Source organism: Micropterus salmoides, unplaced genomic scaffold (genome assembly GCF_014851395.1).
Source record: "Micropterus salmoides isolate LMB-PRFRI ecotype aquatic unplaced genomic scaffold, ASM1485139v1 Ms_hic_scaffold_13, whole genome shotgun sequence".
Classification (NCBI taxonomy): Eukaryota; Metazoa; Chordata; class Actinopteri; order Centrarchiformes; family Centrarchidae; genus Micropterus; species Micropterus salmoides.
Window position 1 is genome coordinate 19,667,275 of NW_024040374.1, and position 16,807 is coordinate 19,684,081.

Consider the following 16,807-nt stretch of genomic DNA (forward strand, 5'->3'; position numbering starts at 1 on the left):
AGCTGCAAAATTTTGTTACTTCTGTCTCCTATTTCACGAGGCAAGGAAGTTATTTTGTCTACTTCCTTGGGTTGTAAGTGAGCAGCAAGTTAGGCGACAGGTGAAGACAGGACTGAAGGAGAAAAGAGGAGTAGAGAGGAAGAGGATATGCGTTGCTTAGTTATGTGGCTATAATGTTGTGTTGAGGGTGTGATGGCCCGTGCCAGTTGTTTCCCCTGCTGTTGCCAAAATGGTGGAAGACGTGTGTGTGTAGGTGTATATAATCATCGGCATTGTCAGTGTCGGGAGTCAAGAGTGTCTGTGACAGTGAACAAGCAGACACACACACACTAAGACACACACATGCACACACAGAGCAGAGAGTCCTGGGATGGGTGACACAGACACATGTTTATCATTGAGGGGATTGGTTGGATTCCTTTCATCTGAAAATGGCTGACTGTTCCCTCGCTCCCGGCCTGACCCCTCGGCTGCCTTTATCTCCCTCTTGCTCTCTGTCTGTCTCTCTCACTTTCCCTTTAGCTCTCTCTCTCTGTCCTATGTGACCTCTTTGCCTCCTCCCTCTCTTTCTCCCTGGGCAATTTCTCTTGAGCACTTTCCCGTCTCTCCTGTCTAACTCTGGCCCCTTATCCTTCATCTGACTTTACACCCATGTTATTCCTCTTCGTGTCTTTCTTTCCATCTCTCTCACTATCCTCTGACCCATCTGCTTTTCATCTGGGCTCTGATAGACACAGCGGAGAAAGCTGGTGGTTACGGCCATGAACGAGTTAGGTGCAGATGGGGGGAGACGCACACCCTCTAGATTATTATTGCAGACTGATTGATGCACGTGGATTGTGTGTTTGTGTGATTGTGCATGTTTGTGTGCAATTTAACGCTCATCATCACGTGTGTTTATGTGGGTGCATTCCTGCATGCATGCGTGTGAAAAAAGAAGTGAGTTATTAAGCTTCACCAGGGATGTTTGCCTTCTCATAATAAATGCACACAGATATTTGGCACGCTCCGACACCAACCCCCAACCCTCACACACACATATACAGTATATACACACAGCCAGTTCTCAGTGCGATGAGCTGTCAGTCCCTGTTAGGCTTGGCATTCTCGTTAGCACGCGGTTTGGATCCCCTTTCAGAGGAGCTGAACTCAGGACCTTTTCCCCTCAACATTCCAGAAAGCAGCGAACAAGAAGAGAAGACAGACAGGAAGTGAGAGCCAAGGCCCTCTCATGATATCGGAGAGTTTGAATTTAATCATTTGTTGAAATATCTCCTGTGCTGCATAGGTTTTACAATTCACAGAGTATTCCTAAACAGTTTCAAAGCCCACTTCCATGCCGCCTCAAATAATTGTGTCTTCGTCATACTGCTGCGAGAATCACCCTCGGGTATATCAAAGGCCAGCTGCGGGAGAGAGAAATCAAGCTTACCAAAGCACATTTACCTTATGAATAACTTTACCTTAAGTTTCAATTACATTCCTTCCAAATGAGCCCCCGAAGAACCCATGGCTGATTAAAAGGAATTTATTTGTGTTTCTCTGGGAGAGAAAGTGGAACAGAGTTGCTTTTTACAAGAGCCAGATCCAGCAGGTCCTCCTGGGTGGGCAGGGCTGCCCCAGAAAAGCTGAGCCCAAACCAGACATCCTTCAAAATGATTTCATCCATAATCATTTGTGCGCTGACGACTGCAACCAATCCAAGATAAGCATTTTTTTTTTTGAAGAGTGAGAAAATTGCTTGAAGTGGAGGGGAATGCCCACCATTTCAACAGACATGCCTGAAAATTTCTCTAAACTTTGGCGCCCTCCCAACCAGAAAATCCTCCATTCTCTGCAGTCCATCCCAGGTTAGCCCAAGTGAAGACGGATGGAATTCCTGGAACATCTTGCAGACTTAAACCAGACTTCAAACTTTCTGAATTCTTTCCCCCCCTCCTCATAGAACCTGCTGATGTTTTTGACAAATAATCCGTCTGTCCCAGAGTAGTGTGGTTGGGGTGTGGGAGTAGGTGAGGTGTGAGGAGGAGCAGCTTAAATGCTACATTTGGTGCCACAGGGTTCAACAGTTTGTTGGAATTGGGGGTTCAGCTTTTATAGGGAAGGGATGAGGACAGAAATGTTTGTCTTGCATATAGGTTCTGCTTTTTTCAGTAAATCTAAGAGTTCTATTTATGCATAATGAATTACTTGATGTGGTGTATTCCTAGCAAACTTTTCATGATAAATTAGAGCTAATTTTCTTGCCAGGCTTTGGGGATGGTTTATATCAATGCCCAGAGTGAGTCCTCCCTACCATACACAAGTATAGAAAGTCAATACTTCAAAAATAATTAAATAGACAATAGATCTTTTATAGATACATGAAGAAGTAAAATTACAAAAATAAATCCTCCTGAGTGAGTTTTACAGTTTACCTCATACTGTCCGACACTGCAGATGGAAAAAGTCAAAGAGAAGCTACAGGACTCTTTGTTTAACTCTCTTTGAAAAATGAAATCAAAATGAAAGAGCACTTTTTAATTTCTCGGTTTGCTTTTCTATGTCCTCTTTCACCACCTCCTGTATTTTTTTCCTTTCTCTTTCCCCTCCTCATGATTCTCATCTTCCCTTCCCATGCTTTCCAGGGAGCCTTCCAGCTTTTGTTTTATTCGGGGGCCGTTTTGTGTAAACAGCAGCCAGGCTGAAGTAAGATAGTGAAGTTTATGTGGTTTATATATGACCTGACCAGTTTCTTACATCAGTATTCCTCCTCTGAAATAAACATGATAAAAATGGATTCTTGCTCTCTGAGGACTTTTTTATTTGGACTGATACAGTACATAGATATTCATTACATATGCTGAGTTTTATGACACCAAGGCCAATGAAATGATTTACAAAATTCTTTGTTGTATAGTCAAGGAGTGAGTACTTATGTATTGAAACCTTTTGGACACGCAAATTTGATTTCTTCAACAGCAGTAATAGATTCTTTTTATTTGGCTTAACTTGCCTCTTTGGCAATGCAGTGCAAAATGAATCCATTACATGCAGCGTGTGACAGAACACACAAATTATGTTCTGTACTATTTATAGAGCTAACATGCCATTTTTTATTACAAAAACCTATTAGTCAAGGTCAGAGGTCATGTCTTTTTATAATGCAATAAATGTTTCTTGCTGGGAGACTCAACATTTGTACACAAATAGCCTAATGTGGAGAAACAGACAAACGCATACAGTGTTTCATGTAAAGATTTGCTCTTCCAAATCACTGATGTTCACAGTTTAGAGTCTTATCACATGTACTGAATCCTCCAGAAGCTGTCAAAAGACAAAACAATGAAAGTAATTTTGTTTCACTCCTACGCCTTTCTTTAACATCCAGACATATTTACAGGCTTATTAGGTTTCAGGCAGAGCTATTGTGCTGGACGTTTTTGTGTCTTGAGGCAGCTGTAGGAAAATGTAAATCAGCACTAAGTCACGATCAACTTTGTCAAGGCCAAGACAAAACAAAAGTCAAGTCCAAGGCAGTTCGAAGACAAGCCAATGCCTTCCTTTTGATTATTGCCACAATCGGGTGCAAATTTGTCAGGATTGTTATTGGTAGTATATTGGACTTTGTATTATACTTGTATTGGACAGAATTTCTCAACAGCATATAAATCTAATTTGAGTGAGTGTATAATCAGTAGCCAGCTGGACATTCATCTATAGATAACAGAGCAATAAAGGCAATTATGCCTGTGATTGCCACATAATTGAGAATTCATTTGTGTCAGTCTCAGGCAAAATAACAAGACCTCAAGAAAAATACTGAGACACGACCAAGATAAATGAGGTTGGAGACAGAGAAGAGACCACAGCTTTAAAAATCACTAATAGCATGAAACCCAGACTGTTCTTAAGTCCGGCAGCCGTAGATCCTGTAGCGAGAGCGGCCTTGCTGCAGTAGTGGTCAGCTGGGACCTCACATCCAAACGCTGTCGTCACACTCATCCTTTCTCCGTCCCTCCCATCCTTCACCATATCCCTTCATCAATCCCCCCATCCCACTAAATACCCCGGCTGTTAGCAGGCATTAAAAAGCCATTCACACTGCTCTCAAGTGCTTGGGTTGGCCGTCACTAGAGCTGACTACAGAGGCTTTGAGGTGGCCTGGCCTCTCTCTCTCTCTCTCCGTCTCTCCTTCTCTCCTTCTCTGTGTCTCTCATGCACCCTTTGCATTTTGGCAAGCTGATAAAATAGACTTGTGTTTCCATTCCAGTACTCACTCGCTCTCCGCTTTTCACAAAGATCTAGCTTTTGGCTGTCAACAATGGCACGCATGCCTGCACCGTCTATCCGTCAGGCTTCTGTCAGACGCCTGAGGCGTTGACACTATTACCTGAGAAAATCAACAGCAGAAAAATCTGTCAAAAACATGGGATTTGTTCATGCCGGTCCAGAACACAGCTTGGCTCACCTGTGTCCAGTCCATACTTTTCATATTATCAGATTCTGGAAAGTTGCAGCGTGACATAACGGCTGAGGGCCACATCCGTTACAGACCAGTGGCAAGGAAACATCTTTGTGGAGCTTTTCACCACTGGCGAACACTCACCATCACAATAAAGTCTGGAACAACAGGGACAGATGTCATGCATGGCAAAACCAAACTCCACAAGACAAAACCAGTGGAAAAGTGCCCTCTTAAAAAGTAATTTGTAAACTATACAATTTGGGACAACACATCATTAATTTAAAAATCATTTGATAGCTTTCCAATGGGGCTCTCTATAATGTGATCTGTAATGTTGCCAAGAGCAGTTTGCTAGCCGTGGGCTATACCTTGAGCCATGTTTTTTTGCTGTCTATATTAGATCCCATTTTTGGCAAATTGGCACCATTAAAAGTATGCCAAATTAGCTATTAGCAGTTTCTGTTTGCAGTGTACCCATGGATGTACAGACAACTATCACTGGATTAATTTTTTATACTGAAGAGAACTTAAAAACATGATAAATCTCAGGGCAGTTCTGGAGTTAAAAGGGGCATCTTTTTTATCTGATTTTTAAGCAGATTTGTTGATGTTTATTTGATGGACATCAGACTTAATGACCAGTGAAAGTGTGCATCATCCTGAATCTAAAACTATTTGTTAGGGGTGTCCCGAGCCATTCCTAAAGATTGGTGCGAGGGCTGATCTGGGCATATTTAAATGGATTGTTCAGGTGAAATAGAGTAGATCAAAATCCAATCCTTTCTTTACTGTGCTCTACTTTGTCTTGTCTACCTTAGCCTGCTAGAGCTGCAGCGTTGCTCTCCTTAATGACTGAAAGCATTTCTGTAGTTCTCACAACTCCAACAGAGTAATATGTTTTTTCTCAAGCTATTCATCTCATGTAATTTTCAAGAGTGGCATACTTCCAGCTATACTTTCAATAATTTAAGCTTGTCAGCTTGTCAACAAAATTTTGACTCAGGACCTTCAGGATTTGGATCAAGTAGCTCGTGAAAAATAACGTGGGCCGAAGCTGTAGAAGGCTACAGCTGTTATTTCAGTTTGTCAGATATATATTTAATCAACATTTAAGTACCAGCTTCTATTCTAGACCTTCTAAATGCCAAACAACAATTAGGCTAGTCTTCAAAATTGTTATATCTTCGTCATCAGTCATCACTATCAGATACTTTATTTTGTAAATAATAATTATAAGACTGTACATACAAATCTAAAAATGTAAATTAACAGGAACAGTAACAGAAAAAGCAAGAGCAGGAATTATAGTATAAATACAGCTCTACTTAAAGACTTGTACACCTTCTACAATTCTAAATTGTTGTATAAGGATAAAGGCTGGAAAAAACACTACCACACTCTAATGAGGCACCTTTAATAAAGGCTTGTAAGTTAAATCACTTACGAGCCAGCAATAACTTTGGGTCATATTTTAGTCTTTCAAGGTTCATAAACTCCTCATTTTCAAATCCATCAATATTGCAGGTTTAAATGCTAGTAAAAATAATAGATTTTATATCTACAAAAGCTTCACTGGAGAAGCCTTCCTGATTAACTAGATAAAAGCCAGAGCAAGTGTCCTCTTAGGAGGAAGCTTAACACCAGTCAGAGAGATTTTACAGAACCAACCCAATGATTGAGCTCACTAATAGTTTATAACTGATCTATGAAGCATTATTTAATAATTTATTAAACATTCATGAACCCATTAGTTATACCCTACACTATTTGACAGTGGTACCAGAAAACCAACAACAATTACTTGATTCAAATATTTATTAAAAAAAGTATTTCAGGAGAGATATGGTTGCCATACACACTGGGTGGTATATTATGGGATGCTGTTACTACCCGAAGGCAGGTGGTCTGGCACAGAGCTGGCAGGGGCATCAGAAACCAATAACTGGGTCTGCTTACACACCGACTTTCTTCAGCCAAGATAAACTCGCATATCTGTCTGTTCCCAGAGTCAACTTTAGCTGAGAACACTGCTGTACTACTGTACTGCATCTTAATGGGACAGTTTACATTACAGTTACATTTTTACAGTAAAGTTGTGGATTGCTATTTTTGTGTCATTATATATTATTATTTTCTGAAGATCATTAAAAATTCTCATTGGAACCATAGGACCTTTGAAAGAATAATATTACTATATATTAGGAATTATACTTAGCTACTTAATTAGCTTTCTTACCAAGAGTTAGCTGAGAAGTTTGATACCACTCTCTATTATATTAAATATTCAGCTACATCCAGCAGCCATTTAACAGAGCAAAGCTTAAAGACTGGAAACCTGCCAACCAGCATCTCTGAGGCTCAATAATTATATACAGTATAATAATTACCAATATATCTCTTTTTTTCCCTTCTGCTGGTTGTCTGGCAACCTCACAGTGATGAGAATGCTTCTTCCATTATGATGTAAAAAAAAGTATAAGTTGGTGTATAAGCTACTTGCTGTGAGAAGTTTTAGAAATACCAGACTGTTCACACAATGAACTTCTGTTCAGTGTGTGCAGTGTAGGCAGGCTTTATGGCAAAAACTAAGACTTGTGTCCTCAAGTGTCCTCAAACCACACGGAGCCTCTGGAAATGGATATGAGAAGAGTGCAAATTGAATTTAGTGAATTCAAATGAAGCATTGAAAATCTGTGTACGGATGAATTTGTCTGTATTTAATATGTATGTGCAGAAAGACTTGAGCTCTAGACGTTCCCCCCGTGCCCACGACAACAAATTTGTCTGTGACAAAGTCAGCTGCCCCACCTGTTCACCATTAATACAGGTTTTACTCCATCAAACCATTTCCCACACAATCCCACATCTGTGATTCACACAACACACACATTCACCTCTGCAGCCCCTCAGGCTGACATGTTTCCCTGCTAATCTGTTTGCACAACTCTGGTGTGACCGCAGGCCAATTACATGTCGTCACATGATGTACGCCCACAAGAGAGAACGAGGAAGAAAAATGAGAAAAGTGCCACCCACTGAGAGCCCCTCTTTTTTAACTTCTCCCCCTCTTACTCCTCATTTCTCGCCGATGGACCCTCTCCCCCATTCTCCCTCTCCTCCTGGCCCAGTCACTTATCCCATCCCTTCCATCTCCAGCTCTCCCACTCTACTCAGCTTGTGGCTGTAATTACCGCTGCCCATCATTTGGGCTCTCCCTAAACAACAGCACCCGTCAGAGACCACGGTCCCGCTACAACTCTGAGTAAATTTGATTTCTCATCTCATTTACATTCCATAAGCTCTGCCATATGTTTGATATTATATTTAAACTGTTAAGGTGGATGCCAAGAGATTCAATGCCTTGGGAAAGGAAGAACTGTGTTGGAAACACTGACCTGGTGAGTGACAGGTGAAATTGGCCGTGATGTGAGTGAGCAAGAGGGGGGAAAACTCAAAACCAACAGAAAAGGAGAGAGAGAAACTTCACAGCAGCATCCTCTATTTTTTTTTCTTTATTGTAGTATTTTTTATTTTGGCACAGAGGAAATTGTCGAGTGGATAAAGTGAAAGGTTTCCTCTGTTATTGTTGCTTTTGCTCTCTCCCAGCACCACAAAAATTGAACTATACCATATTCATTTTCCTCTCCTCTCTTTCCCATTTTGTGTGAGTGGCACAAGGGTTATTCTGCTTCTCCCTGCCTGTCCCTGTTACTCCACTTTTCTTTCCCATAATCCCTTTTTATGTTTCTTTTCTTTTTTTTTTTCTCTTTGTCCTTTCTCTCGTGGTAAGGATTGACCAGGTCACACGTCAGTGGCAGTGCAGCCAATTTTTATCTTTTTATTTTTTTATCCCTTTTATGTGCCAGATGGAAAGAAATTTCACACAGGGCTATAGAAAGAATGTCAAATAGTCCTGTAAAAACTTTGGGACATTATATTAGTGTATTTTCGTTGCTGTCTTGATATAATGAACTTATCTTGTTGTGTAAAGAAATAATCTCCATCCATCCATGACTTCACTAAACCGCTTATCTTGTTAAAACCAAATCTGCAAAGACTAATTGACTCTGTGTCATGACAAGGAACTGAAAAAGTCATGTTCAACAGCAGTACAGAGGGGGATTGGGGAGGGTGCTACTGGGGCTTTAGCCAGAGGGATGAGGTCATACAGAGGGTAAGGATGAGGGCAACCGGCTCCCTCAGTCACTCCGGCTCAGAGAAAGTTCTGGGAACTCTTAAGTTGAAAGTGAAACAGAGGCCTGATTGCACAAATGCCTAAAATCCCCTGAGCTACTGAGGGCACACTGGCGTGAAACAGATTTATTGACCAAGGGGATGAAGGATTTTGATCACGGCTGCAGAAACATGAGATCTATTGCCCATCAAGGTGGTCAGCTGCTAGTTTGGGAGCAGTTTTTAAATGCAGGCCCAACATTTTGTGTTTTAATCCTGGTATGGTGTTGCCAAGCAGATAAATACACGTGAATGCATCACAAAAATGTGCATCCACATGGTTGATGAAGACAGACTCATACATGCAGTCAAGAAATCGACCCTTCTGTTGTGTGGTAACAGGGAGGAAGGAAACTGCAGTGTACTGTAGAGGATTGTGACTGAGAACAGTTTGTACAGACGCTAACATTTTTCAAATGGGTGACTCAGCTCAGTTTGACCTGTGAAGTTCTGTGTTTGTGCTTTCACTTATCTCTGTAATCTACCCTGCAAAACTGTTTGTGCTGGTACCAGAGCATCTGTGTCTGATGTATTGTTAATGGCACTGGAGCCTGTCTCCTGCCGCTTGTCCGTCTGACTGCAGGCCTTCCCTCCTGCCTGTCTATTTACCCAGTAATCTTTAGCGCTATGCCTCACTATGTCTTCCTGCTCCACTTCTTACCTGCCTGTCTCTCTGCAGGTTTCTCTGTCTGCCTCTTTCAACTGAGGGGGGGGGGGGACGAATGACAAGATTTATGTGCTCCCTAATAAAGTTGACAAGTGGAGCCTTGGATCAAGAGGTCCAGCAGGCAGTTTTCACATTGGTCAGGGAGTTGGGGACAAGCTTCAGGGCCCGGTCATGCACACTAAATTAGCGGAAGCAAAAAAAAAAGCAGCCATCGGAGTTATGTTTCTAAGTTAAGGTAGCTATGTTTTTGAACAAGCATGAAATCATTCATTTTCAAGGCCATGCAGGAATATCAACTGCTTCCTGACAAAGACAAAGTGTAATTTAAGTCCTGCTCACCTGCTCCACCCTTGAGCCTTTAGGTTTATGAAATTTTACTTTGGGACAAATATGTTAATGGTCAAAGCCTTTATGATGCTGCGAATACTGATGGGAGTACAGTATTGCAGCCCATGGTTTAAAATTGTCATTCTGAACTCTCCCATTTAACATTTGCAGAGTCTTTACTCAACATAAGTAGTGCAACACGGTGGCAGACCGGTTTAACCATGAACAACCTACATTTGACCCAAATCTACACTTTGTATATGATGCTGTCGTAGAATCAAAGTGACAGATCCATGAGTGAATAGGCGCGACTGTGTGAATGTGTCACACATTATTGCCAAAAAGAAATGAGGCACATGTTCCCCACAAGTTTGACTGGATAAATAAAACTTAAAAACTAAAAAGATCAACTGAAACATGTAAAAGTGAAAATGAGTGTTGGTCTTTGGAGAGGGGGGTATAGAAAGGTGAAAGGTACAGGGGCCAGGGTGTAAGCAGAGCTGAAGTGCTCCACTGGGATGTGTGTAATGGGGACAGGGCAGAGGTGGCAGAGAATACGCATGGGTCACATTAAAACCAGGTTCACTCAGAGGCCTCCACTAATGCTACCTAATCCCTGACAAGCCTGGCTCACACAACACAAATACACATAGTTGTTCTCTACTGGCACCTATTTATGACTGTTGGCCAGTGGTGTGTGAGAGGTGTGGCAGCATCATGTGTGGCTGATGTCACAGGCAGGCCGGGACACTGAGTTCATCTCGGACCACCAAGTGTCCGGCATGGAAAGTTGCATGCCATAGCGTACTCGCAATCTTTTTCCATGTTCACCCACACTAGGTGATATTGATACACCACATTGTCTGGTTACTTGTCCCATGCCGCTCTTTCACTCTTTATTTTAACACTAATATACAGAATGTTTATGGATGTTGTGTGTTTAGATTTGGCTTCTTAAAGACTCACGGTGTGGATAGAAATCAGTGCATGGTACTTGCACTCACTACTACCAAATTCTCTGTCATTGGTTACCAGTCCCTCCAGGATTTCACGATTTCACAATCGCGACAAATTCAATAAGTCCTCGTAAATTCAGCGCGACTTGCAATTTTGCAATTCAGGGCTGACCCCAAATAGTCGAAGATTCGATGCTTCGATGGGCGGAGCCTGATTCGATTGTCAATCACAGTCGAAGCTTCACAGCGAAACAAGGATCATTCCATTTTGGCGATATGGGGGTACTCAACGTTTAGTTTTACAACTTTCAAATTTTTTTAAACTTTCAATAAATGTTTTTAAAGTGCGTAAATAAATCCAAAATTGTAACCCTAACCCTGCGCATGTGTAGGTTTAGGCCGAGTTGTCCGCACCTTACGGGACTTTCGGATAATTTATCACTGTTGATGAACCACACAAAGAATATTTTATCGTTATTAAATAGACCCGCGAGGAACCGCGACGTGCATGTCTCCCCCCCCCCCCCCCCCCCAAGCTTGCAATTGCCCTGTACAAAAACACATGATTCGACTATCAGTCGACTATAGGCAGGACTTGACAATTCTGATTCGACTATGTAAATCCTTAGTCGGAGATAGCCCTACATCTACCTTTGCAGTTCTCACTTACGCCTACAATTGCTTAGCAAAAAACGCCCCAAAACATAACAACTTTCATAGCAATTTCTTTGAAAAGCTGCCATTTTAGGCCACAACAATCACAAAAATGGCCCGCGAAAAGGTCTAAAAAAATCTTGTTACTGCACTCCTGAGGAAGAGGAACTCATGATTACATACTCATAAACCATCAAAGGAGTACATGTTTGGAAGCACACTAAGAATTATTCAGACAGCCCGTCACAAAAAAAAAATTACAGCATCAGTTGTCTCAGCAAATGCCCGAAAGCAACATATGTTTAAATTCAAGTTACAAAACCCTCTAAATGACTTAGGAATTATGACTGTTGTCTGTCAGGAGTAAAAGAGGAAATAGTGACTGACAATCTAGAGAAACAAAATCTGCACAGGCAGGAAGTCGGGGAAGTTGGATGGGTCAACAAAATATTGGACTTTGAGGTGGGAGTACCCTATTCACTTCCTTGTAGTAGGAAAACAGTAAAAATGTATTTTTGCAGTGGTGATTATGGGAAGGTGCTGACAAATTTTGTTATCCTGCCAGTATGGGCGTCAGATCTGCATGTCTTTCAGTTTCATATGGCGTATTTTGTCATTTCAATTGAAGGACTTCCTTCATCCATTTCATAATATAAAAATAATAGATCGATAAAGGTTAAAGTCTGCCTTCCCACATGCAAAACTTTTGTGTCGCATTTAAGGCTCAAAGCCAGGATCAGGGAAGAGTGTAATTATGAGTGATAGCATCTACAGAAAAGCACGAACTTCAGCAGCACAGACTTCACGTCGCAGATACATACAGTGATCCTTGTTTTTTTAGCGGGGTTAACCTGGTTAAAGGTTATAAAACAACCATGTCCCAAAAGACAACAACATTCCAGAGGGGCCAAGTGGGTCTCTGAGGAAATCAGTCAGTCACATTCCTGTCCATGATCAATCAGCCCCTGGCCCAGACAACCTGACATTAACTTCAGCCTTCCTGGAAACTACCTGCCCATCCCATAGAAAATAACCTCCAGCTCTGAACAATTTACTGCTGTTTCTCTTGTTGTGATGATCAGATACACAAATAATACACAAATACAATGTGTGAGTGTCTTTTGAGAGGAAAACATGCTCAACTACCATTCACGTTACTGCAATTTCCACTGTTAGGATGACAAAATAATTATTAAGTGTGTGTGTGTGTGTGCTTAGCAGCTTTGGTCCTCATTTGGAGGGAAGATGACTACAGAATGAAGATGGATCCACCGTGTGATGAGAGGCCACTTCAATTGAAGCAGAAAGCAATGCTCATTTTCTCCACCAAAAAGGAGAACGTGGGCGAAGGGAGGAGGGAAGGATTTGGCACACTGCACACTGAAATATGGAAGAACACTCTGACCTGCCACGCTTAACACACTACCTCAGCGGCACTCAGCTCAGTGACAATGTGGTGGAGTCATTACTTCAGGTCTCTCAGGTACAGTGGACTCACTGAATGGACACAAAGCAGCCGAGCATGGAGATTACAGTGAAGATAATATTTCACTCTTGATTAGTAAAATAAAAGTTCCACAGAATAAAGAAAAGAGAAATCGATGCTGGACTAGATTTTCAGTGTTCCCACTTTCTCTGCATGTGTTACGTCTACTTTCAGTTGTTAGTCTTGCCACTTTCAACTTTACTTAAATAGTTAGTGGTGAGAGTTATCATGATTGTGTTGACTCCAGTTTTCCAGTTAAAAAAAACACTACAATTGTGGCACTTTGTTTAAGTGGAACATTTCCTGTAGCTGCGCCGTACCAGGTTCCTGTCAGCTCTTGTCTGCTGCCTGCTCTTAAACTCAACCATAGCTTTAACAATTTTTTCTTTTACCTCTCCTTTTTTACCTCACAAAATGTGTCTAGTAAAAGGAAAATGATTTTAATTTTTTTTCAGTCATCAAGTGCACAGTGCCCGTGTTTTCTCACTGTCCGTTTCCAGCCTCTCTACCTTCATCCACCTCGCCGTCAGCCTGCAGTGTTCTGGCCAGCACATAATTGTCTAAGTGCTTCTGGATGGCAGCAGGCTATTTGGTCATTAAGGGGCCTATTAAGTCATTAGTGCAACAGTGGGACTGCCGTCTCCCTGCCGACGGGACTAGATGATCGGCCTGATACGTGTTGCCTCGCAGTTTTCCACATATTTGCGCAGGTAATTATAGCTTAGATGTGAAACACCCTCAGATGTCACACTTAAAGAGGGGATACACGTCTCCAGCACACTTTAAAGGTAATCTCCTCCTCCCCTTCTCCTCCTCCTGCTCCACCACCTCTTTTTCCACTCGGGGTGTGTGTTGATGTGTGTGTGTGTGTGCCGATGAGCAATGGGTTAGCAACGGGCCAACCAGAGCCTCGGGACATGTCAGAGAGAAAGATAGGGAGCGTAAAGGAGAGAACATAGATCCAAAAGGAGTGCGGAGGTCAGCGAAAATAATCGCTTTTTCCATCAGTCCGCCTCTGTAGCCAGCACATCGTTTCAAACCCAAACTTACACACCCGTCACGGAATGTAAATATTTGGATATGGGTAAGGTTGGATGTTACTTAATTCCTCCCTGTAAAGATGTCTTGTTTAGGTGAATGCGGTCCAAAGAACACAACGCAAAGTATTCTGCATGATTTGATACGACGCATGAGAATCTTATTTTGATTTCAATACTGCCGTTAGTCTTAGCAACTCTTGCCCAGCCTTTGTAGACATTCACTACCCTGGGCTCACAATATTATATTCACCGCTCACCATAAATGCTCATCAAATAACTGCCATGCATAGCCAGAAACCTCTGGATCTGTACGGAGAAAGACATTCCTCCTGGATGTGTGCTATATTTTACTTTTACTGTTTTACTATTTTTAAATCATTTTCAAATCACTGAATTGTATCCTAAGGCCATATACTTTATGAGGTCCAATCTGAATTGGAAAACCAAACACAAATACAAATCAAATTGAATATTTTATAAAGTAATAGTGACTTATGGGAAACACAGACAGTGTGGGACTCAAAGCAGTTAAGGGGAATGTCTCTGGCCCAGACAAAGTTTTCACTTTATGATCACTGTAGTGTAAATTCAGTGGTTGCAATCCCAGCACCATGCACTTTTTATTATATATTTTCATACATTTATTGGTCATCACATTTCATATTATTTTACCATAAAGAAATACACTGTTGTGATGTTTTAGCCACATCTCCAGGCCTGAAAGTGACCACAGCATGTGAGGCTACAGTATCAGCTCTAGCAGAGGGATGGCACAGGAGGTTCACTGATTGAAATAGACATTTCAGATTGTCACTGAGGCTGTAAACAGGGCTCCCTCCTGCTGAGAAGAAACCAGATTCTGTCACCTACCCTGTCCCTTAAAACCCTTACCCGCTCTCTTCTCCAGCTCTGAGATGACACTGGGACGTACCGACAGTCAGCCATCTCTCACTCTCACTCACTCACACACACACAGTTGCACAAGTTATAGCACAAAATAGCCCGAGCTGATGGAAACTCAGCCTGGTCAGAGGTTGGTCCAGGCACTCTATCAGTTTGGGGGCTGCCTGCCTGCTCAGCAGTGCCCAGACTGACCCCAGCAGACTGCCAGTCTCCTTACCGCTCTGCTGCTCCGTGACTCCACTACCACCTCCTGCCGTGACCCTTGACCCCTGCCAGGAGACAGGCGCCACCGATATGATGTAATTTCTCTCCGACATGGGCCAGTGGCCTCAGCTGCAAAGCGACCCAGGGAAAATAAATATGGGTGTTTATTTGGTGGGAGTGTGAGAGGCCCACAGGCTAGAGCTGCCCTCACATTTCCCAAAGGCTGCATTGGCTTTTTTGTTCCACATCTTAACTCCAGTAACATACACATACCTAGGTGAATATAAGCCATAGTGGCTTGGTAGTGTGCACCAACAATACACTGTACCACTGGGATGCTGAGACTTTGACATAATTGCCTTTTCTCAATACTGTAGATGCAAAAGCACCTTGCGTCTTCTGATTTATATACATGGCGTGCTTACATTTGCGATGGTATAATACCTGAAAAGTCATGAAGGTAAATCATTGAACCTCCCTTGAAGCAAGTGGGTGTATAGCAGTCGCCTCCTGGAGATGTGATCGTGCAGCTTGCACACTTAAAGCCAACTTTCTCCAGCCGTTCCCACTCCGTGCTCAAAACATTCACAAAGACTTTGGTACTGGCTGGCCTGCCCAGCTGTCAACCTACATCAGCCTCCAAAGAACTGGAGAAGAACCATGCACCACGATTCGCCTTTGTTTCCACAACCTATGTACGGCCTCTCACAGAGACATCCGCACCTCTCTGTGATCTAAAGAGACCATAGAGAGGTCTCATACAGAGCTCTTGTTATATCACAATGGTGTAAAGAGGGCTCTGGCACACTTAACGTCTCTCAGACAAACACTGCATTAAAACTCCCCACCTCCTCCTATCCCACAGAGGATGATGCTCTGTTTCCTCTTTTCATACAAAAACGACAGGTCTCCCAGCAACAGCTAACCTGTAGACCTGGACCAGTGCCTCAACACCGCCCCTCTACCCGTGGTGCTAGCCCCACTGCACTGGCACCACTGGGACCAGGTGCCTATGAGAAAAATACAGCGTGACGGATGATGAGTCACTAGCGTTCACATTTCTAAGAGCCACATGGTGAAGTCAAAGTTACAGGATATTGTAAGCAACTACTTTTATTAGGAACAAATAATATGTGGGCCTTCGGGGTTTGGAGCCTTTCCCAACTCAGATCTCCCCATAAGAATTGCTCATGTTTCAGATTAGCGTTAGCGGTGAGACGATGCACATCAGTTTCCCCGAATTTTCAACCTCACCGCTGCCATTACACTTTTTTTTTCTATTCCCCAGTCAGTCTCTATCTCCGCCTGTCTCTCTCTATGTCTCACTTCTCTTTCTTCTGACTCCCACCCAGGCATTTTCTCTTTGACAATTTCTCTATCCATCCTTCTGACCTCATCCTTGTTACATTCAAGCGTAGAGGGAATCAATCAACCATAGTGTTCAGATTAAATCACAAATTATTATAATTGAGAATAATGGTTTCCATGTCAGTCTTAGTTCAACTCTGAATTGTTCTCATACATATGTGGAAACGAGGGGGTGTGAAGCTCAGAAGTCCAACGGCGCTTGTGCTCCGGTGGAGTGAAATTCAAGTTATCCATGATCCCATTTTGACTGAATTTCCGTGGCAATAAAACCCGTCTCTGAATTTGAACACCGGTCCAGTAAAAATGTTACCATCCCCTGTAAATTCGGTGCATTCAGCCCAATCTTTTCTCTGAAGAACAACATATTTGCTTATTAAAGTCGATTAGAAGTTCTCAGAAAACATAAACACTGCTTTCTAAAGTTGGACACTGTACTGCTACTCAACCCTGTTAGGATGTAATTTAAAACAGTGTTGTTTTTAGGGGCAACTGCCGCACCTGCCACATTAAGTACAGTAGGGA

General features: G+C 42.3%; 1 protein-coding gene and 1 long non-coding RNA gene across 5 annotated transcripts in view; one reads left to right on the forward strand and one right to left on the reverse strand.

Annotated features, from left to right (window-relative positions):
- LOC119900787 overlaps positions 1 to 13,052 on the forward strand; it is a 125,499-nt gene extending 112,447 nt beyond the window's left edge. The window contains exon 4 of one of the 3 annotated variants that reach the window (XR_005444102.1): positions 12,503 to 13,051. This is a non-coding gene — a long non-coding RNA (uncharacterized LOC119900787). Of the gene's footprint in view, positions 1 to 12,502 lie in introns of all 3 variants that reach the window. The other 2 variants (XR_005444100.1, XR_005444101.1) reach the window with 2 other exon arrangements.
- Positions 1 to 16,807, reverse strand: part of trabd2b (TraB domain containing 2B) — a 67,639-nt gene that overhangs the window by 45,813 nt on the left and 5,019 nt on the right. The window lies entirely within an intron of this gene.